The sequence below is a fragment of the Ranitomeya imitator genome, chromosome 5 (assembly GCF_032444005.1).
Source record: "Ranitomeya imitator isolate aRanImi1 chromosome 5, aRanImi1.pri, whole genome shotgun sequence".
In the NCBI taxonomy this organism is placed as follows: domain Eukaryota; kingdom Metazoa; phylum Chordata; class Amphibia; order Anura; family Dendrobatidae; genus Ranitomeya; species Ranitomeya imitator.
The window spans coordinates 531,200,541-531,225,265 of record NC_091286.1 but is presented as its reverse complement, the minus strand read 5'-3'; positions in this window follow the sequence as shown (position 1 = coordinate 531,225,265).

Genomic DNA, 24,725 nt, shown 5'->3' with positions numbered 1-24,725 from the left:
GAAAGGGAGCAAAACTAAGGGATTCATTAAGACCCATGGGGGTTACGGTGTCAAGAATGACAATCCACTTAGTTTCCATTTGTGCCAGTCTTTTCTTATTATCCCCACCTCTAATCCCCAGATGGAGTACATCAATTCCCCGCACCCCAAGCAATTTCTCATTGCAATTATGATGCAGCTTGAAGTGGCGGGCAATAGTTTTGAGGTCCACCTCTGCGGACACCGTCCTGGCCGCGCCAATGTCCCGCACATGCTCCCGTACGCGAATTCTCAATTCGCGCGTAGTGAGACCAACGTATATCCTGGGGCATGGACAAGTCGCATAATATATGACATTAGTAGAGCCACAGGATATACGTTCTCTAATTTGAAATGTTCTAGACCCATCGCTAGAAGTGAAATCTGAGCAGCGCAGGACATTGGCGCAGGCAAGACAGTGTCCGCACGGAACACAACCCGGACGGGGACCACTGGAATCAAAGAAATTCTTTTCCGGGGTTGGGATATAGTGGCTCCTCACCAACAAATTGCTAAGGTTGGTACCTCTCCTCGGGGTCATAAGGGGAAAGGTGCCCAGGGCAGTACGCAGGGAAGGCTCAACCTGAAGAACGTGCCAATGTTTTTTCAGAATAGACCTCATACTCTCCCATTCATGATTGTAGGTGGAGATGAACCTGATATGCCCATCACCACCTACAGACCGACGTCGGATGTTGGGGTGCAACAGATCACTCCGTGGTGTATTACGAGCCCTATCATACGCAGCTTTAATGGATCTGCGGCTATATCCACGGGCCGCAAATCTCTCCTTTAGATCCATGGCCCGCGACTCAAAGAGGGCCTCGGTAGAGCAAATCCGCCGCACCCTGAGGAACTGTCCGACCGGGACGGCCCTAATGGTGGCTGCATAGTGAGCAGAAGAAGCATGTAATAAAGAATTAACGGCGGTCGGCTTCCTGTACACATCCGTCTTGATGCGCCGGTCACCATCGACCTCCAGACGGACATCCAAGAAGTCGACCGCAGCCTCACTGGAATTATAAGTAAGCCTTATATTAAACGGGTTACTATTGAGGCTAACCATAAATTCCTCGAGCTGGTGGGCAGATCCCCCCCACAAAAACAAAATGTCGTCGATATAACGAAGCCAGCACAGCACATGGGCAGCAAGCGGCGAGCCCCCGTCGCCAAAAACCTCCCTCTCCCAGGCGCCAAGGAAGAGGTTAGCGTACGAGGGCGCGCAAGCCGCGCCCATGGCTGTGCCGCGCTTCTGGAGATAAAACGTGTTTTTGAAGACGAAAAAATTGTGGGTGAGGATGTACTCCACCAGCTCGAGGATTAGCTCACACAAAGGGCCGCCGAGGTCGGAGGCCCCCAGGAAGCGGCGGACAGCTGCCAAACCATCGGAGTGATCTATGCAGGTGTACAAACTCTCGACGTCGGCCGTCACAAATATCGTGCCCTCGTCCACAAGGATGCCATCGACCCTAGCCAGGACATCCGTCGTGTCTTTAATGAAAGACGGTAACGTTTCTACTAATGGTTTAAGGTAGTAGTCAATGAAACGACAAACAGGGTCACAGATGCTGTCGATCCCAGACACGATGGGACGCCCCGGTGGGTCGAGGGCATCCTTATGGACCTTGGGCAACAAGTAAAAGGTTGGGACCCTAGGTGACTTAACCAACAAACCTTCAAACACCTGCTTGGTGATCACATTTGCATCGAGGGCTCCAATCAAGATATTCTGTAAATCCCGTAGAAAGGGAGCCGTGGGATTGGAGGACAGATTGAGGTAGGTATTTGAATCTCTGAGCTGCCGGAACACTTCCCGCTCATATTTAACACACGGCCAGATCACCACGTTTCCCCCCTTGTCCGCTTGTTTAAAGACAACGTCCGTCATAGATTTAAGTTGTTGAATAGCCAGACGCTGCCTAGAAGTAAGATTGTCAAATGTCCGCCGTGCAGACAGTTTCTTGAGGTCGTCATCAACCAATTTGGTGAAGACCTCTATTGCAGGGGACAAGGACAAGGGGAGAAACCTGGCCGATCTGGGACGGGTGGACGGAGGAAATTTACTTACATCTGATGTCTGCTGTTCCTCAAGCAAGTCCTCCAAGTCACGCAGAGTCTCCCTCTCGATGTCATCCATCCCCATATACGAATCTCTACCAGAATGGAGTTTCTTGAGGATGAGTTTGCGGGAGAATAAATGGAGATCCTTTAACGCTGAAAAGTAATTGAAAGAATTTGTGGGAGAAAAGGTCAAACCTTTGCTAAGGACATCTATCTGGTCCTCAGAGAGGACATGAGTAGAAAGATTGAGCACCTGTAAGTGTCCCTGCGTACCAACCTGGGCAACCCTCCCTCCGGAGGTCTGAGTCTTATTATATTGTCTTGTAGTCATTCTTTTATCACCAAGCCCCGGAATAGCCACACCACTGGGTTGAGAGGCGGGAGTAGTATCCTCATCATACGTGGACTTATTCGAGCGAGTGGAGTTGGATCTGGATCTAGAGTGGAAACCGTTTCGAGATCTGGTACGGGCTCTTCCAGACGGGTTCTGCCACCTATACACCCTAGTTGTTTGCTTGTCAAGGACATCGCGCTGGAATTTTTTGGCCTTAGAGGCCTGAATATCCTTAGCCCATCTCTGAAGTTCCACGTCCACCTCATCATTAAATTTCTTAAGGGCTTCGCCCGTCATGTCCCTGTGTAGAATGGCCTGTAGCCCGTCTATCTCAGCCTCAATCAAATCCAATGACTTTTGGTTTGTCTGTTTAAGGAGAACCATAAATCCTTTAGAGCAGGTGTTGGTGAGATCCTCCCATTTACCCCTGAACTCCTCGTCATCAATAGGAAAAGAGGGAAAGACTTGGATACGGAGTCCCCTCGGAATAAGATCTTTTTGGATGTACTTGTCGAGGAATTCATAATTCCACCAAATACGCGTTCGTTTGCGTAACAGATCCTTAAATCGTGTGATGACCTCCTGCAGCTCTCTGGTGGGTCCATCACTACCCCCTTCAGTGCTGTCATGGAGTACCTCATTAAGTTGTGCACGCCAGGTGCGATCGCGTGCACGAAAGTCCATAACAACGGAAACAGCTGTGAAACACACAGAAATAATTAATGCCAACCAGGATACCGAGTACATAATATCAAAAAATCTGGGAAAAATGGGCAAGTATATGTAGTAGTCACCCAGACTCTATATAATCGCTCCAAACACTGAATGCAACAAAAGGAGAAACAGGAGCATATAGTAAACATATAAAACAAACTTTATTATAACAATACCATTAAAAAGAGGGTTATAGGACACGACATGAACGTAACAATGTACACCATGACATCACATGAGAAAAAGGGGGAGAGAAACATCCCACATCCCGCCACCCCGACGTATAGTAAATAGGTGGTTGTAATCTGGCAGCAAATGGAAAGCACCCATATAAGTAACCATGTACCAAGGAAATGGATAGGGTCACGATAATGAATATGTCCCACCAGACAGGCCGGGACCTAATGTACACTGGCCAGACAGGGAGTCCCTGCAGCGGTGGTAGTGCCTGGCTCATACACGGCAAAGTATATAACCGAGCCTAATAACTAGCATCTCTGGCGTTCCCTGTCACACCAATAAAGACACTGTGACACTTCCTGGGGGCCTCCGACCTCGGCGGCCCTTTGTGTGAGCTAATCCTCGAGCTGGTGGAGTACATCCTCACCCACAATTTTTTCGTCTTCAAAAACACGTTTTATCTCCAGAAGCGCGGCACAGCCATGGGCGCGGCTTGCGCGCCCTCGTACGCTAACCTCTTCCTTGGCGCCTGGGAGAGGGAGGTTTTTGGCGACGGGGGCTCGCCGCTTGCTGCCCATGTGCTGTGCTGGCTTCGTTATATCGACGACATTTTGTTTTTGTGGGGGGGATCTGCCCACCAGCTCGAGGAATTTATGGTTAGCCTCAATAGTAACCCGTTTAATATAAGGCTTACTTATAATTCCAGTGAGGCTGCGGTCGACTTCTTGGATGTCCGTCTGGAGGTCGATGGTGACCGGCGCATCAAGACGGATGTGTACAGGAAGCCGACCGCCGTTAATTCTTTATTACATGCTTCTTCTGCTCACTATGCAGCCACCATTAGGGCCGTCCCGGTCGGACAGTTCCTCAGGGTGCGGCGGATTTGCTCTACCGAGGCCCTCTTTGAGTCGCGGGCCATGGATCTAAAGGAGAGATTTGCGGCCCGTGGATATAGCCGCAGATCCATTAAAGCTGCGTATGATAGGGCTCGTAATACACCACGGAGTGATCTGTTGCACCCCAACATCCGACGTCGGTCTGTAGGTGGTGATGGGCATATCAGGTTCATCTCCACCTACAATCATGAATGGGAGAGTATGAGGTCTATTCTGAAAAAACATTGGCACGTTCTTCAGGTTGAGCCTTCCCTGCGTACTGCCCTGGGCACCTTTCCCCTTATGACCCCGAGGAGAGGTACCAACCTTAGCAATTTGTTGGTGAGGAGCCACTATATCCCAACCCCGGAAAAGAATTTCTTTGGTTCCAGTGGTCCCCGTCCGGGTTGTGTTCCGTGCGGACACTGTCTTGCCTGCGCCAATGTCCTGCGCTGCTCAGATTTCACTTCTAGCGATGGGTCTAGAACATTTCAAAATAGAGAACGTATATCCTGTGGCTCTACTAATGTCATATATTATGCGACTTGTCCATGCCCCAGGATATACGTTGGTCTCACTACGCGCGAATTGAGAATTCGCGTACGGGAGCATGTGCGGGACATTGGCGCGGCCAGGACGGTGTCCGCAGAGGTGGACCTCAAAACTATTCCCCGCCACTTCAAGCTGCATCATAATTGCAATGAGAAATTGCTTGGGGTGCGGGGAATTGATGTACTCCATCTGGGGATTAGAGGTGGGGATAATAAGAAAAGACTGGCACAAATGGAAACTAAGTGGATTGTCATTCTTGACACCGTAACCCCCAAGGGTCTTAATGAATCCCTTAGTTTTGCTCCCTTTCTCTAGTCTCCATGATTCTCTCTTGGTGTGATAGGTTCCATCATATGTGTCCTTGAGTCCCTCCGGTGGGTTTTTTGTGTTCTCTGCTTTTAATCTGTTTTTAACTTTTTATATTTTTTTCCTTTTGTCATCAGTATGTACCCTATGTGGGCCCTGTCTGTGGTCCCCCTGGCTTTGGGTTGCGTCCATCCCCCTACATACAGTCTGTCATCTATACTGGCCACATCTGCGGACGCCAAAGATTTCTTCACCAAGCGCCGTGCCTACGAAGTCCCTGGAATATTTGCAGCACCAGTGATGGGACTCTGGGTTCATGGCGGATCGGCTGATTATTGTACATTATTACAGTACATTATCTGTACATATCTGTATATTATACCACAGTATATTGTATTGTATTTTATGTATATTACCTGTACATTATGGCAAGTGGTTTCTATACACAGCTGGGGGTTTGTCGCACTTACGTCACCTTAGTCTTTTGTATGCTGCACCTGCTCGTATGTTTTTATCAGCGTAGTATGCCCCCCCTTGTGGCCGTGCGCATCGCACTGCGTATGGGCGGCGCTGGTATGTGGGCTGGCGTCCTGGTTGTCCTGTGCATGGTTGCGGGTGTTTCTTCACCCGACCTTTGCACTGGGCTGGGCGCCAGGTCCTCCTGCCGGGCTTTCCCGCCGCGGTGCGCATGCGCCGATAGCGCCACTTGGATTGGCTTAGCCCGCACAGGTGACCAGGGTCAGGGAGGTTATAGGCAGGTCCTGCTTCACTTTCTCCTATACTCCCCTTGAGGAAGCGGCGTGTTTACGCCGCGAAACGCGCGTCGGGGCGTTCCTACCGGTGAGATCCCCTCATCCCTCTCCCCCCACGGGCAGTTGGTAAGCTTACCATGTAATCGGTGCTGTTAGCACTGGGACGTTTCTTGGTCATTTAGGGTTACTGGCTGTGCACTCTGCATGGGGTACTAGTGCAGCAGCGATTCCCTCTCACGCCACATCACTTTCACAGTATGTCACAGTGTCTTTATTGGTGTGACAGGGAACGCCAGAGATGCTAGTTATTAGGCTCGGTTATATACTTTGCCGTGTATGAGCCAGGCACTACCACCGCTGCAGGGACTCCCTGTCTGGCCAGTGTACATTAGGTCCCGGCCTGTCTGGTGGGACATATTCATTATCGTGACCCTATCCATTTCCTTGGTACATGGTTACTTATATGGGTGCTTTCCATTTGCTGCCAGATTACAACCACCTATTTACTATACGTCGGGGTGGCGGGATGTGGGATGTTTCTCTCCCCCTTTTTCTCATGTGATGTCATGGTGTACATTGTTACGTTCATGTCGTGTCCTATACCCCTCTTTTTAATGGTATTGTTATAATAAAGTTTGTTTTATATGTTTACTATATGCTCCTGTTTCTCCTTTTGTTGCATTCAGTGTTTGGAGCGATTATATAGAGTCTGGGTGACTACTACATATACTTGCCCATTTTTCCCAGATTTTTTGATATTATGTACTCGGTATCCTGGTTGGCATGGATGCACCTTCTGTAGCTGATATAACATGACATCAATTACTTGAATATCTGTGACACAAACATATTTAATGCATGAACATCCAGCTTGCTTTATGGCACGGGATCATACTCGCCTGTCTCAGTAGGGGCAGAGGCTTTGCATTGTCAGTCTTTTTTACTAGGAAGTTGAGCAGCTAAATGCAACGGCAGTCACATCACATTATGTCACATCAAGAAGCAGATCTGCAGGAGTCGCCTTGTCTAGAAAATTCAAAGGATTGTGCCAAAGCATTTGGCGTGTTTCAAAATGTCATCAATTTGATTTAGTTATAGATCATTTCAAATGATGTTGAGATAATTATTGGCCAGAACTCAGGCAACAGTAGGTAGCCAACAAAGCACTCAGTGGACATTTTCATGCAGCAGCAAACTGCACAGTCCACATTTTTGCCTTTACACATTATACGTCCAAGTCTAACTATAGCTGCCACTTAGACTTAAATTATTCCATCCCATTCTTAGATTATAATGTAGTTTTTTTCCTGATTTATATGTGAGTTGGGTCATTAGTTCATAATATATTTGGCAGTGGTGTCGATCTGCGAGCTGTACTGCAGACATTTTACCTTCAGGTACTTTGTATTATGACACTGAAATACTACAATTAATAAAACTAAAATGGAGTTGCTTTGGGAGATATTTTTAGAGAAATGTTATATTGGCTATTATTAAGATCTTTATATGGGTTTTATGAACCCACCTTTCGAAATTAGCAGATATGTTATAGCCCAAGTATCAAAAGATTGTAATTTATGTGCTAGTACTAAGAGTACGCTAATATTATCCTTCTTGCAGTATGAAAAGTCATAAGGGTGTGCTAATGGACACAAATACAATTATTCTGAAGGAAATATATTTTTGCAATTAAAAATAAAAACATAACTGAAATCTCAAAAAACGAAAAGTAAATATTACCCTTTTTAAAGAAAAGTTACCATAAAAAAAAGTAAATTACTATGCAAATAGAAGTTGGGCATTTGTCTAGTATACTTTTCGTTTTGATTGCATACAGTTTTCAAAATCTCTACTTGCAGTTTTTTATTACCGTCCTTCGTTATTTATTTCCAGGGAAGATAACTCTGTCCTGGCCATGTAATGATCACACTGGTGGTGCATGGCTTGTTATAAGACACGTTATAACGACTATAATCAATCAATACTTGCACGTCTGTTGCATGACTAGTACAAGAAGAAGGTTCCACTATCCATGGAAATGAAACTATAGGCATTTTAGATCATATTGCAAAAGCTTAATTCATAAGATGCTGTGTCAATAATGATAGCAGCATTTAAAGGGACACTGTCACCTGGATTTGGAGGGAACAATCTTCAGCCATGGAGGCGGGGTTTTGGGGTTTTTGATTCACCCTTTCCTTACCCGCTGGCTGCATGCTGGCTGCAATATTGGATTGAAGTTCATTCTCTGTCCTCCGTAGTACACGCCTGCACAAGGCAAGATTGCACCTTGTGCAGGCATGTACTACGGAGGACAGAGAATGAACTTCAATCCAATATTGCAGCCAGCATGCAGCCAGCGGGTAAGGAAAGGGTGAATCAAAAACCCCAAAACCCCGCCTCCATGGCTGAAGATTGTTCCCTCCAAATCCAGGTGACAGTGTCCCTTTAAGTAATCTGATATAAAAGTTGAGGCATCCCTTCTGTCTTTCTCACATCTTGGACTTAAAATGCTGATGGTGTTGTGTTGGCAATCTACGGAAGGTGCTCTGATGAAGCCTGGCTTCTCCTACATTTTTTTCTTTTTTTAATATAGTAAAGAATTTAAAAAAATGTAAATTCGGCATTACCATTACCACATGTACCCAAAGAATAATGTCATCATGTAATTTATACTTGCTAATCAGGTGTCACAACCCTGTTTATAATATGACTGAAAGCACCTAGAATGTCTGAATCATGTATATTTGGATTGTGTGTATCTATCTTAATTTTGGAACTTATTCTGGATTTAAGAGGTGGAATACAACACAGTGAAGATATTTGTTACTATTATTTTGCTTTTCCTTTATGGAGAAGTCCAAGTACCATGTTATGAGAAAGTTTTCACTGTACTTCTTCTCAAAGTATGATGCAGAGACCAGTCATAAGCAGGCTGCAATGCTCAATGAAAGAAGAACACACCCCATCCCAGGCCTTAACTTTTGGTCTAACCTGCTACATTAGTCAGTGTGGGGGCAAGTGCACTACAGCTGAGTTTAGATGTGCCATTTTACAAACTCTTATATCAGCTCTCCTGATTACAGAGTGTGTCGTTAATCATGCTTATGTCTGTTATTCTCAGGCAACTTGAGCCCACATTGCAGTGAGATCAGACCAGGCTATCAATACAGTTCACACAGGAGTAGCCTGCCTGTTGTTGACTATTTATGTGTGAGATGAAATGACACCTACTCTGGTCTCACTGCAGATCAATTATATTGTGAGCACAACAGTAATGACACCATGCTCTTGTCTCACTGCAAATCAAGTATTTGTTAAGCACAACAGACATGAGTTGCAGTGCAACATCATGATGCAGTGAGACCAAGTCTGCGCTGTAGATGTCAAATGTAGCCAGAGAGAGTATGGAGAAGAAACAGGTGAAGGTTGCAGAACAGTAAGCACTAGAGTTGGGTGAATTTATCTGAGTGGAGTTGACATCCTCCAAATTTCACAAAAATCAAAACAAAAGGTTGAAAAAAAAACTATCACTTACAGTTAGGTCCATATATATTTGGACAGAAACATTTTTCTAATTTTGGTTATGGACATTACCACAATGAATGTTAAACAAAACAATTCAGATGCAGTTGAAGTTCGGACTTTCAGCTTTCATTTGAGGGTATCCACATTAAAATTCAATGAAGAATTTTATGAGTTTCAGCTCCTTAACATGTGCCACCCTGTTTTTAAAGGGACCAAAAGTTATTGGACAGATTCAATAATTTTAAATAAAATGTTCATTTTTAGTACTTGGTTGAAAACCCTTTGTTGGCAATGACTGCCTGAAGTCTTGAACTCATGGACATCACCAGACACTGTGTTTCCTCCTTTTTGATGCTCTGCCAGGCCTTCACTGCGGTGGTTTTCAGTTGCTGTTTGTTTGTGGGCCTTTCTGTCTGAAGTTTAGTCTTTAACAAGTGAAATGCATGCTCAATTGGGTTGAGATCAAGTGACTGACTTGGCCATTCAAGAATATTCCACTTATTTGCTTTAATAAACTCCTGGGTTGCTTTTGCTTTTTGTTTTGGGTCATTGTCCATCTGTAGTATGAAACGATGACCAATCAGTTTAGCTGCATTTGGCTGGATCTGAGCACACAGTATGTCTCTGAATGCCTCAGAATTCATCCAGCTGCTTCTGTCCTGTGTCACATCATCAATAAACACTAGTGACCCAGTGCCACTGGCAGCCATGCATGCCCAAGCCATCACACTGCCTCTCCGTGTTTTACAGATGATGTGGTATGCTTTGGATCATGAGCTCTACCACGCCTTCACCATACTTTTCTCTTTCCACCATTCTGGTAGAGGTTGATATTGGTTTCATCTGTCCAAAGAATGTTCTCCCAGAACTGTGCTGGCTTTTTCAGATGTTTTTTAGCCTTTTTTATTCTGGATGCTTATGAGTGGCTTGCACCGTTCATTGAACCCTCTGTATTTACTTTCATGCAGTCTTCTCTTTGTGGTAGATTTGGATATTGATATGCCTACCACCTGGATTGTGTTGATCACTTGGATGGCTGTTGTGAAGGGTTGTAGAGATTATTCTGCGATCATCCACCACTGTTGTCTTCCGTGGGCATCCAGGTCTTTTTGCATTGATGAGTTCACCAGTGCTTTCTTTCTTTCTCAGGATGCACCAAATTATAAATTTTGCCACTCCTAATATTGTAGCATTTTCTCGGATGGGTTTTTTCTGTTTTTGCAGTTTAAGGATGGCTTGTTTCACCTGCACGGAGAGCTCCTTTGACCGCATGTTTACTTCACAGCAAAACCTTCCAAATGCAAGCACCATACCTCATATCAACTCCAGGCCTTTTATCTGCTTAATTGAGAATGACGTAACAAAGGAATTGCCCACACCTGTCCATGAAATAGCCTTGGAGTCAATTGTCCAATTACTTTTGGTCCCTTTAAAAACAGGGTGGTACATGTTAAGGAGCTGAAACTCCTAAACCCTTCATCCAATTTTAATGTGGATACCCTCAAATGAAAGCTGAAAGTCTGAACTTCAACTGCATCTGAATTGTTTTGTTTAAAATTCATTGTGGTAACGGCTATAACCAAAATTAGAAAAATGTTGTCTCTGTCCAAATATATATGGACCTAACTGTACCTCACTGCTCACGTCTCTGACAAACTTGGCTCATCACTTTTCCTTGTACAATCTTCAACACCTCTTCTTATCACTGATAGACCTCTTTACACTGTACCAAGACTTTATAAGATCACAGCAACCTTATGACAATTCTAGTCATGGCCATTGGCCAGAAGTCCCAATCAAATATGAATATTCCTAGGGTTTCAGCATCAAAGACCATACAGGGGACTGTGAGCAGTGGAGATGAGTGTTTTTTCTACATCTTACATTTACTATGTTCTAGTGGTCTGCAGACCCTAGAAAACAATAAAGGACATTCAATTTGTGGAGATTAAATTTGCTGAAAAGGAATTTCCCAGTAAAATCAACACTATTTGTAGAAGTCAAATCTCATCAGATCCACACATCCCTACTGAGTATTATATGTATATTTTTTATACCCCATATTTATTTTGCTCTGGGCTTTGGAAAGACCTCTGAGCTTAATAAAAATCTATAAATGGCAAATTCAATATGTGTGAAATAAATTAGATTTTTTGCAGCTTCACTTATTTCTATTAATAATATTTGGAGGACAGGTGCAAGTCATGTTTTTCACCTTTTTTCTTTTCTAATTAACTTTTTATATCCAGCATATCTCAAATATAAGTAAGGATGGGTTGCCAAAACAATAAAATCTTAAAACCAATAGCCAGGTGTTTAAATAATAGCCAACACAAACTTGGATGGGTTACTTTGAGCTACAGGCCATGGCCTGTGAAACTGTACGTTTCAATTTATGTGCATAACTCACTGCTGCTAATTATATTCAACCTGATGTTCAATACAACATTGATAAGTTTCTGTCACACCATTCTACCATCCTATAACTGGTAGCCTATAAGCACAAAAATGAAGTGTTGACTTCAAAGTATGTATCAAAAACATATCAACTTTATTAGTGGAACAAAAAATTTACAAGAATTTAACAATGTAAAAATAGGCGAATAAAAGAATATCCAAGGACCCAACATATTAGCAGGCAATGGTAATAAACAGCTTATTCATTTCCTAATTATCCATACATAGCAGCATAGTAGTTTTGCTGTAGACAAAGTATAAAATTCATAACCAGTGCTTATCCATCTTAAAGTGCCTGTGCAGAATCATGGGGGAGAGTCCCAACTCAGATTTCGCATTTTCTTTCTCAAGGGGTATACTAGGAGCCGTGCCATGTCTGATATCTATACATAATATACAGGGTAGGCAGCGTATTAGCGCATTGGAGGTGTGGTCCGAGCCGGATATAATAGTCACATTATCGGCATCTCTGAGAGGGTGCACGTCAGGGAGAAAACGCCCAATAACATCACGGACATGCACACTACCACTTAGGAGGCGGAATGGGACAAGACAGTGCAGGGCGGCAGAGAACATGTGCATACCAGCGGCCATATTTGTGTAGTCCTAAGGGTGCAGTCATGTTAAATAAGATCTTCACAGAAATACACTGATGATTAACAGCATTATTTAAATATCAACAAAAACACAGAAAAAAAAGAAAAAAGCTAAGTTTAAAAAGTAAGCGACAGTGAATAGTGAAAAACAAATAGATGTGAATACAAAAGAAAAAAAGGGGAAAAGAGGGGAGAAGGGAAAAAGAAAGAAGAAAAGAAAAAATTGAGGAGGTAAAAGATGGCGAGAACAAAATATAATAAAACACAATGCATAGTATATACCAAAAAGGCATTCAAGTACATGAACACAATATAATAAAATATATTGAATATTCACAATATTGAACGAATCACCAATAAGTCCCTGTTTCCACAAAAAACAGAGTGAAACGTGAAAAAAGGAGAAAATAACAAAAAGAGAAGGCAATTGTTGATCACATTGCTCACTGGATTCTGATCCTGACCCATGTACAGGTAAGTAATGACTAGACAATAACATAATCGCAGCCAGATTATCACTCAATTGTCCAGTGAACATCCTAATCATCCCATAACGGGGGAATCTTGTCATCTCTAAACAAACGGTTCCTCTTATGTCCAAATTAACCCCTTAGTGACAAAGCCAATTTGGTACTTAATGACCGAGCCAATTTTTGCAATTCTGACCACTGTCACTTTATGAGGTTATAACTCTGGAACGCTTCAACGGATCCCGCTGATTCTGAGATTTTTTTTTCGTGACATATTGTACTTCATGTTAGTGGTAACATTTCTTCGATATTACTTGCGATTATTTATGAAAAAAACAGAAATATGGCAAAAATGTTAAAAATTTTGCAATTTTCAAATTTTGTATTTTTATGCCCTTAAATAAGAGAGATATGTCATGAAAAATAGTTAATAAATAACATTTCCCACATGTCTACTTTACATTAGCACAATTTTGGAAACAAAATTTTTTTTGTTAGGGAGTTATAAGGGTTAAAAGTTGACCAGCAATTTCTCATTTTTACAACACCTTTTTTTTTTAGGGACCACATCACATTTGAAGTCATTTTGAGGGGTCTATATGATAGAAAATAACAAAGTGTGACACCATTCTAAAAACTACACCCCTCAAGGTTCTCAAAACCACATTCAAGAAGTTTATTAACCCTTTACGTGCTTCACAGGAACTGAAACAATGTGGAAGGAAAAAATGAACATTTAACTTTTTTTGCAAACATTTTTATTCAGAACCATTTTTTTTATTTTCACAAGTGTAAAAACAGAAATGTAACCATAAATTTTGTTATGCAATTTCTCCTGAATACGCCAATACCCCATATGTGGGGGTACACCACTGTTTGGGCGCACCGCAGAACTTGAAATTGAAGGAGCGCCGTTTGACTTTTTCAATGCAGAATTGGCTGGAATTGAGATCGGACGCCATGTCATGTTTAGAGAGCCCCTGATGTGTCTAAACAGTGGAAACCCCCCACAAGTGACACCATTTTGTAAACTAGACCCCTTAAGGAACTTATCTGGATGTGTGGTGAGCACTTTGAACCCCCAAGAGCATCACAGAAGTTTATAACGTAGAGCCGCGAAAATAAAAAATCGCATTTGTTTACACAAAAATGATTTTTTCGCCCACAAATTCTTATTTTCACAAGGGTAACAGGAGAAATTAAACCACAAAAGTTGTTGTGTGATTTCTCCTGAATACGCCAATACCCTATATGTGGGGGTAAACCACTGTTTGGGCGCACCACAGAGCTTGGAAGTGAAGGAGCGCAGTTTTACTTTTTCAATGTAGAATTGGCAGGAATTGAGATTGGACGCCATGTCGCGTTTGGAGAGCCCCTGATGTAACTAAACAGTGAAAACCCCACACAAGTGACACCATTTTGGAAACTAGACCCCTTAAGGAACTTAACTAGATGTGTGGTGAGCACTTTGAACCCCCATGTGCTTCACAGAAGTTTATAACGTTGAGCCGTGAAAATAAAAAATCACATTTTTTCTATAAAAATGATTTTTTTTGCCCCCAAATTTTTATTTTCACAAGGCTAACAGGAGAAATTAAACCACAAAAGTTGTAGTGCAATTTCTCCTGAGTACGTTGATACCCAATATGTGGGGGTAAACCACTGTTTGGGCGCACCGCAGAGCTTGGAAGAGAAGGAGTGCCGTTTTACTTTTTCAATGTAAAATTGTCTAAAATTGAGATCGGACGCCATGTCATGTTTAAAGAGCCCCTGATGTGCCTAAACAGTGGAAACCCCCCACAAGTGACACCATTTTGGAAACTAGACCCCTTAAGGAACTTATCTAGATGTGCGGTGAGCACTTTGAACCCCCATGTGCTTCACAGAAGTTTATAACGTTGAGCCGTGAAAATAAAAAAAATCGCATTTTTTCTACAAAAATGATCTTTTTGCCCCCAAATTTTTATTTTCACAAGGGTAACAGGAGAAATTAGACCACAAAAGTTGTAGTGCAATTTCTCTTGAGTACGTCGATACCCAATATGTGGGGGTAAACCACTGTTTGGGCGCACCGCAGAGCTTGGAAGAGAAGGAGTGCCGTTTTACTTTTTCAATGTAGAATTGTCTGGAATTGAGATCGGACGCCATGTCGCGTTTGGAGAGCCCCTGATGTGCCTAAACAGTGGAAACCCCCCACAAGTGACCCTATTTTGGAAACTAGACCCCCCATGGAACTTATCTAGATGTGTGGTGAGAACTTTGAATGCCCAAGTGCTTCACAGAAGTTTAGAATGCAGAGTCGTGAAAATAAAAAATATTTTTTTTCCACAAAAAAGAGTTTTTAGCCCCCAAGTTTTTATTTTCACAAGGGTAACAAGAGAAATCGGACCACAAAAGTTGTTGTCCAATTTGTCCTGAGTATGTTGGTACCCCATATGTGGGGGTAAACCACTGTTTGGGCGAACGGCAGAGCTCGGAAGGAAGGAGCGCCGTTTTGGAATGCAGACTTTGATAGAATGGTCTGCGGGCGTTATGTTGCGTTTGCAGAGCCCCTGATGTACCTAAACAGTAGAAACCCTCCACAAGTGACCCCATTTTGGAAACTAGACCCCCCAAGGAACTTATCTAGATGTGTGGTGAGAACTAGAGTTGAGCGACCTTGACCTTTTTAGAGTCGAGCCGGGTTTTGCGAAACCCGACTATCTCAAAAGTCGGGTCGAGTGAAATCGGCCGATTATGACGTAAAGTCGGGATCGACCGAAACACGAAACCCAATGCAAGTCAATGGGGCAGCATAGTCGGCAGTGAGTGGGGGCCAGGAAAACACCTAGAGTGCCCATTTTAATGTCAAAACCATCCATTCTTCTTAATGAAGCTTGTCAAGCGTAATTTACCTTATAATAATTGGAAGGCATTTGAAATTGGGGGTCATTTGGCTAAAGTTGTGGTGGGTAGGGCTGGTTCAAGTAATTAGTGGGCCCAGGAAATCTGGACCACGTCACGGCAGTGGAGCAGGGAGAGGTAAGTATTTCAACTTTGCAAGTGCTGTGAACCTGAGCAAGCAGGGGGGGGCCCACTCGTTGGCATTGGCACTGGCACAGGGCCCCTCAAAGTACAGCGGTGTGTTTGCACGGCGGGGGCGCCTCCCACCGGCAGCAACACTTTTGCGTACCATGAGAGGCCCTGTGCCAGTGACGTCGCCAACTAGTATTCCTCCCCCCACCTGATGAAGGAACCTGCACTTTCATCTGCACCTTCCTGTTTGTCCCCGTGTAAGGTGGTATGGTATGCGGGAAGGGGGACCTGACTTTCAGCAGGGTCACAATCTTGCAGTGTAGCGTGCACGGGAAATGTTGCGTTATGGGTCAATGTACCAGCAGACTCATCTATCACTGGCTGGGCAATGGGCAGGATGAGGAGGAAACACAGATATAGGCCCAAAGAATAAAGTGGGCTAAATGCAGTTCAAAATTGGTAACACAGGACTAATCAGGGGGCATTGCAGTGGAGGACAACTGGAATGAGAGGCTGACACAGAGAGTAGGCCCAAATCAGTAAGTAGTCGAAATGCAGTTCAAAATTGGCAACAGTAGTAAACAGGCGGCACAGCTTTGTTCAGTGGAGGAGAACAGCAAGGAGTGGCAGACACCGATAGTAGGCCCCAACCCAACTAGTAGGCCAAATGCAGTCTAACATTAACAACTACTTAACGAGAGCCTGAAAACGGAATTTCAGGACAGGAAACCAGGAGAACAGCAAGGAGCGGCAGACACCGATAGTAGGCCCCAAACCAACTAGTACGCCAAATGCAGTTGTTCCGTTTAACCACAATTTAATGAGAGCCTGAAGATAGAAGTTCAGGAAAGGCAACCTGGAGAACACCTTGGAGTTGAACACACCATCTCTCTACACCCCATACCCAATTTGTAGGCCTAATGCAGCGTAGTTTCCAACAACTACTAAACGAGAGCATGATGATCGAAGCATTGGCGAGGAAACCTGGGGAACACCTTGGAGTGGAACACACCATCTCTCTACAGTGGAACACACCATCTCTCTACACCCCATACCCAATTTGTAGGCCTAATGCAGCGTAGTTTCCAACAACTACTAAACGAGAGCCGGAAGATCGAAGCTCAGGAAAGGCAACCTGGGGAACACCTTGGAGTGGAACACACCATCTCTCTACACCCCATACCCAATTTGTAGGCCTAATGCAGCGTAGTTTCCAACAACTACTAAACGAGAGCCGGAAGATCGAAGCAATGGAGAGGAAACCTGGGGAACACCTTGGAGTGTAACACACCATCTCTCTACACCCCATACCCAATTTGTAGGCCTAATGCAGCGTAGTTTCCAACAACTACTAAACGAGAGCCGGAAGATCGAAGCAATGGAGAGGAAACCTGGGGAACACCTTGGAGTGTAACACACCATCTCTCTACACCCCATACCCAATTTGTAGGCCTAATGCAGCGTAGTTTCCAACAACTACTGAACGAGAGCATGAAGATCGAAGCAATGGAGAGGAAACCTGGGGAACACCTTGGAGTGGAACACACCATCTCACTACACCCCATACCCAATTTGTAGGCCTAATGCAGCGTAGTTTCCAACAACTACTAAACGAGAGCATAATGATCGAAGCATTGGCGAGGAAACCTGGGGAACACCTTGGAGTGGAATACACCATCTCTCTACAGTGGAACACACCATCTCTCTACACCCCATACCCAATTTGTAGGCCTAATGCAGCATAGTTTCCAACAACTACTAAACGAGAGCCGGAAGATCGAAGCTCAGGAAAGGCAACCTGGGGAACACCTTGGAGTGGAACACACCATCTCTCTACACCCCATACCCAATTTGTAGGCCCAATGCAGCGTAGTTTCCAACAACTACTAAACGAGAGCCGGAAGATCGAAGCTCAGGAAAGGCAACCTGGGGAACACCTTGGAGTGTAACAAACCCTCTCTCTACACCACGGAAGGGCTGATTCTTAGGAAGGAAGGCTGTCGGAAAGAAGCAGGGCGCGTCCGAGGGTGATTATATTCTTATTAGGTATATACTCACCCTCGGATGCGCCCTGCTTCTTTATTTGTAATGAATGTTTATTTGCAATGTGGTTTTGACTTACTCTATTTTTTTGGTAAATAATGATTTTATTATTTTCATTGTTTTGCATCTTCTTGGCAATAATATAAAGAAGACGCGACAGGACAACACTCGGTGGATGCCATATCTGTGTTTAAAATTGAAAAAACCTTTCAGTTAACTACTTGCAGGAGAAAGTTATTGTAGCTGGTGGCCATTTTTAGTACTGTACCAGATTTTTGTTGTATGTGTTTGTTTTTAATGTTAAAATGTCTGCATTTGATATCTCTCCAGTATTTTCTTTTTTATAAGCAAAATACTTATTTTTATATTTTCTGATGTTGGTTCCAGGGGTACACGGGCAGCAGTGGTGTGGTCAGTGGAGGCCTAGTGGAAGGAGTGACCGCAGACAGGCATCGAAGGCCTAAAATAATAACACATGGCTGTAGGCAATTTTAAATTGGTTCCAGGGGTACACGGGCAGCAGTGGTGTGGTCAGTGGAGGCCTAGTGGAAGGAGTGACCGCAGACAGGCATCAAAGGCCTAAAATAATAACACATGGCTGTAGGCAATTTTAAATTGGTTCCAGGGGTACACGGGCAGCAGTGGTGTGGTCAGTGGAGGCCTAGTGGAAGGAGTGACCGCAGACAGGCATCGAAGGCCTAAAATAATAACACATGGCTGTAGGCAATTTTAAATTGGTTCCAGGGGTACACGGGCAGCAGTGGTGTGGTCAGTGGAGGCCTAGTGGAAGGAGTGACCGCAGACAGGCATCGAAGGCCTAAAATAATAACACATGGCTGTAGGCAATTTTAAATTGGTTCCAGGGGTACACGGGCAGCAGTGGTGTGGTCAGTGGAGGCCTAGTGGAAGGAGTGACCGCAGACAGGCATCTAAGGCCTAAAATAATAACACATGGCTGTAGGCAATTTTAAATTGGTTCCAGGGGTACACGGGCAGCAGTGGTGTATTCAGTGGAGGCCTAGTGGAAGGAGTCACCGCAGACAGGCATCGAAGGCCTAAAATAATAACACATGGCTGTAGGCAATTTTAAATTGGTTCCAGGGGTACACGGGCAGCAGTGGTGTGGTCAGTGGAGGCCTAGTGGAAGGAGTCACCGCAGACAGGCATCGAAGGCCTAAAATAATAACACATGGCTGTAGGCAATTTTAAATTGGTTACAGGGGTACACGGGCAGCAGTGGTGTGGTCAGTGGAGGCCTAGTGGAAGGAGTGACCGCAGACAGGCATCGAAGGCCTAAAATAATAACACATGGCTGTAGGCAATTTTAAATTGGTTCCAGGGGTACACGGGCAGCAGTGGTGTGGTCAGTGGAGGCCTAGTGGAAGGAGTGACCGCAGACAGGCATCGAAGGCCTAAAATAATAACACATGGCTGTAGGCAATTTTAAATTGGTTCCAGGGGTACACGGGCAGCAGTGGTGTGGTCAGTGGAGGCCTAGTGGAAGGAGTGACCACAGACAGGCATCGAAGGCCTAAAATAATAACACATGGCTGTAGGCAATTTTAAATTGGTTCCAGGGGTACACGGGCAGCAGTGGTGTGGTCAGTGGAGGCCTAGTGGAAGGAGTGACCGCAGACAGGCATCGAAGGCCTAAAATAATAACACATGGCTGTAGGCAATTTTAAATTGGTTCCAGGGGTACACGGGCAGCAGTGGTGTGGTCAGTGGAGGCCTAGTGGAAGGAGTCACCGCAGACAGGCATCGAAGGCCTAAAATAATAACACATGGCTGTAGGCAATTTTAAATTGGTTACAGGGGTACACGGGCAGCAGTGGTGTGGTCAGTGGAGGCCTAGTGGAAGGAGTGACCGCAGACAGGCATCGAAGGCCTAAAATAATAACACATGGCTGTAGGCAATTTTAAATTGGTTCCAGGGGTACACGGGCAGCAGTGGTGTGGTCAGTGGAGGCCTAGTGGAAGGAGTCACCGCAGACAGGCATCGAAGGCCTAAAATAATAACACATGGCTGTAGGCAATTTTAAATTGGTTTCAGGGGTACACGGGCAGCAGTGGTGTGGTCAGTGGAGGCCTAGTGGAAGGAGTCACCGCAGACAGGCATCGAAGGCCTAAAATAATAACACATGGCTGTAGGCAATTTTAAATTGGTTCCAGGGGTACACGGGCAGCAGTGGTGTGGTCAGTGGAGGCCTAGTGGAAGGAGTCACCGCAGACAGGCATCGAAGGCCTAAAATAATAACACATGGCTGTAGGCAATTTTAAATTGGTTCCAGGGGTACACGGGCAGCAGTGGTGTGGTCAGTGGAGGCCTAGTGGAAGGAGTGACCACAGACAGGCATCGAAGGCCTAACATAACAAAAATGTCAATACAATGGTATTGTCAGTGGCAGGCATTGAAGGATGTCAGCGCATAGACTAAACATTGGTGGAGCTGTGAGATAATTTTGCAAGTGGTAGAGCACTGTTTGAGCTGGGGTGGGGGGAAACTGTCTTGTGGCCGGCGGTACAGGCCCAGGGCCCCTCATATTACAACGGTGTGTCTGACGTTGGGTGCGCACCACCACCGCCAGAGACACTTTATTGTACTAGGAGGGACCCAGTGGCAGTGCCGTCGACCAAAAGCGGGCTCACCCACCTCTTCAGACAAACTGCACTCTCACGGGTGCTGTCGCCAAGTGTCGATACCACGGCCCCGTGTGGGGAGTTTGGCCATTTAGTGAGGTGTAAACATGTCGTATGCTGGACAATCAGGTGCAGAAAATTACGAGATTGGAAAAGGCATTCAGAATAGTCCACAGGCAAGACCTTTTCATAGGAAAGCTAGGTGTCAGCCGGGCAAGGTGGGGCAAAAGATTTCGAAATCCAGTTGTGGTTCATTTTAATGAAGGTTAGATCATCTACATTTTGGGTAGCCAGACGAGTCCTTTTTTCTGTTAGTATTGAACCTGCAGCACTGAATACTCTTTCTGATAGGACACTAGCTGCCGGGCAAGCAAGCTCCTGCAATGCATATTCTGCCAATTCTGGCCAGGTGTCTAATTTTGATGCCCAGTAATCAAATGGGAATGACGGTTGAGGGAGAACATCGATAAGGGATGAAAAATAGTTTGTAACCATACTGGACAAATGTTGTCTCCTGTCACTTTGAATTGATGCTGCAGTACCTGTCCTGTCTGCGGTCATAGCAAAATCACTCCACAACCTGGTCAGAAAACCCCTCTGGCCAACGCCACTTCTGATTTCTGCCCCTCTAACTCCTCTGGTCTGCTGGCCCCTGCAGCTCGTGTGAGAACGATCACGGGCGCTGTGTGCAGGGAATGCCAGAAGCAAACGGTCAACAAGAGTTGATTGTTTGGTTGCTAATATTAGTTCCAAGTTCTCATGTGGCATTATATTTTGCAATTTGCCTTTATAGCGAGGATCAAGGAGGCAGGCCAACCAGTAATCGTCATCATTCATCATTTTAGTTATGCGTGTGTCCCTTTTGAGGATACGTAAGGCATAATCCGCCATGTGGGCCAAAGTTCCAGTTCTCAAATCTGCGGTTGTGCTTGGTTGAGGGGCAGTTTCAGGCAAATCCACGTCACTTGTGTCCCTCAAAAAACCAGAACCCGGCCTTGCCGCGCCACCAATTTCCAGTGGCCCCGGAAAAGCTTCCTCATTAAAAATATAATCATCCCCATCATCCTCCTCGTCCTCCTCCTCCTCTTCGCCCGCTACCTCGTCCTGTACACTGCCCTGGCCAGACAATGGCTGACTGTCATCAAGGCTTTCCTCTTCCTCAGCTGCAGACGCCTGATCCTTTATGTGCGTCAAACTTTGCATCAGCAGACGCATTAGGGGGATGCTCATGCTTATTATGGCGTTGTCTGCACTAACCAGCCGTGTGCATTCCTCAAAACACTGAAGGACTTGACACATGTCTTGAATCTTCGACCACTGCACACCTGACAACTCCATGTCTGCCATCCTACTGCCTGCCCGTGTATGTGTATCCTCCCACAAAAACATAACAGCCCGCCTCTGTTCACACAGTCTCTGAAGCATGTGCAGTGTTGAGTTCCACCTTGTTGCAACGTCTATGATTAGGCGATGCTGGGGAAGGTTCAAAGAACGCTGATAGGTCTGCATACGGCTGGAGTGTACGGGCGAACGGCGGATATGTGAGCGCAAAGTCCACGCACTTTGAGGAGCAGGTCGGATAACCCCGGATAACTTTTCAGGAAGCACTGCACCACCAGGTTTAAGGTGTGAGCCAGGCAAGGAATGTGTTTCAGTTGGGAAAGGGAGATGGCAGCCATGAAATTCCTTCCGTTATCACTCACTACCTTGCCTGCCTCAAGATCTACAGTGCCCAGCCACGACTGCGTTTCTTTCTGCAAGAACTCGGACAGAACTTCCGCGGTGTGTCTGTTGTCGCCCAAACACTTCATAGCCAATACAGCCTGCTGACGTTTGCCAGTAGCTGCCCCATAATGGGAGACCTGGTGTGCAACAGTGGCAGCTGCGGATGGAGTGGATGTGCGACTGCGGTCTGTGGACGAGCTCTCGCTTCTGCAGGAGGACGAAGAGGAGGAGGAGGGGGTGCGAACGGCTACAGCCAATTGTTTCCTAGACCGTGGGCTAAGCAGAACTGTCCCAAACTTGCTGTCCCCTGTGGACCCTGCATCCACCACATTTACCCAGTGTGCCGTGATGGACACGTAACGTCCCTGGCCATGCCTACTGGTCCATGCATCTGTTGTCAGGTGCACCTTTGTGCTCACAGATTGCCTGAGTGCATGGACGATGCGCTCTTTAACATGCTGGTGGAGGGCTGGGATGGCTTTTCTGGAAAAAAAGTGTCGACTGGGTAGCTCGTAGCGTGGTACAGCGTAGTCCATCAGGGCTTTGAAAGCTTCGCTTTCAACTAACCGGTAGGGCATCATCTCTAACGAGATTAGTCTAGCTATGTGTGCGTTCAAACCCTGTGTACGCGGATGCGAGGCTAAGTACTTCCTTTTTCTAACCATAGTCTCATGTAGGGTGAGCTGGACTGGAGAGCTGGAGATCGTGGAACTAGCGGGGGTGCCGGTGGACATGGCAGACTGAGAGACGGTGGGAGATGGTATTGTTGCCACCGGTGCCCTAGATGCAGTGTTTCCTACTACGAAACTGGTGATTCCCTGACCCTGACTGCTTTGGCCTGGCAAAGAAACCTGCACAGATACTGCATGTGGTGCGGAAAATGGTGGCCCTACACTGCCGGAAGGGATGTTGCGTTGCTGACTAGCTTCATTGACCGAGGGTGCTACAACCTTAAGGGACGTTTGGTAGTTAGTCCAGGCTTGCAAATGCATGGTGGTTAAATGTCTATGCATGCAACTTGTATTGAGACTTTTCAGATTCTGTCCTCTGCTTAAGGTAGTTGAACATTTTTGACAGATGACTTTGCGCTGATCAATTGGATGTTGTTTAAAAAAATGCCAGACTGCACTCTTTCTAGCATCGGATACCTTTTCAGGCATTGCAGACTGAGCTTTAACTGGATGGCCACGCTGTCCTCCAACAGGTTGTGGCTTTGCCACGCGTTTTGGGCAAGATACGGGCCCGGCAGATGGAACCTGTTGCGATGTTGATGCCTGCTGCGGCCCCTCCTCCTCCGCTTCAGAACTGCTGCCGCCTGCACCCTGTTCCCCCAATGGCTGCCAATCGGGGTCAAGAACTGGGTCATCTATTACCTCTTCTTGTAGCTCGTGTGCAACTTCGTCTGTGTCACCGTGTCGGTCGGTGGTATAGCGTTCTTGATGGGGCAACATAGTCTCATCAGGGTCTGATTCTTGATCAGCACCCTGCGAGGGCAATGTTGTGGTCTGAGTCAAAGGACCAGCATAGTAGTCTGGCTGTGGCTGTGCATCAGTGCACTCCATGTCAGATTCAACTTGTAATGGGCATGGACTGTTAACTGCTTCACTTTCTAAGCCAGGGACGGTATGTGTAAAGAGCTCCATGGAGTAACCCGTTGTGTCGCCTGCTGCATTCTTCTCTGTTGTTGTTTTTGCTGAAGAGGACAAGGAAGCGACTTGTCCCTGACCGTGAACATCCACTAACGACGCGCTGCTTTGACATTTACCAGTTTCACGAGAGGAGGCAAAAGAGCTAGAGGCTGAGTCAGCAAGATAAGCCAAAACTTGCTCTTGCTGCTCCGGCTTTAAAAGCGGTTTTCCTACTCCCAGAAAAGGGAGCGTTCGAGGCCTTGTGTAGCCAGACGACGAACCTGGCTCCACAGCTCCAGACTTAGGTGCAATATTTTTTTTCCCACGACCAGCTGATGCTCCACCACTACCACTACCCTCATTACCAGCTGACAATGAACGCCCCCGGCCACGACCTCTTCCACCATACTTCCTCATTGTTTTAAAAACGTAAACAAACTAACGGTATTTGTTGCTGTCACACAAATTACACGGTGAGCTATAACTTCAGTATGATTTAGCTACCCCTTTACAGGTGAGTGAGACCACAACGAAAATCAGGCACAATGTTACACACTCTGTTGTTGGTGGCAACAAATGAGAGAGATGCCACACACGCAGGACTGTCACTGAAGCACAAATGTAAATATTAATCTCCCACTGATTTGATTTTTTTTTTTTTTTAAGGGAGACTTTAGGAAAAAAAAATAATAGAATAAAATGATTTTTTCAGGAAGAATTTAGAAACCAAATAAAATAAAATGATTTTTTCAGGGAGAATTTAGAAAACAAATAAAACAAAAAAAGGCTTTCTATGGCCCACTGAGTGAGAGATGACGCACACAGGAGTCA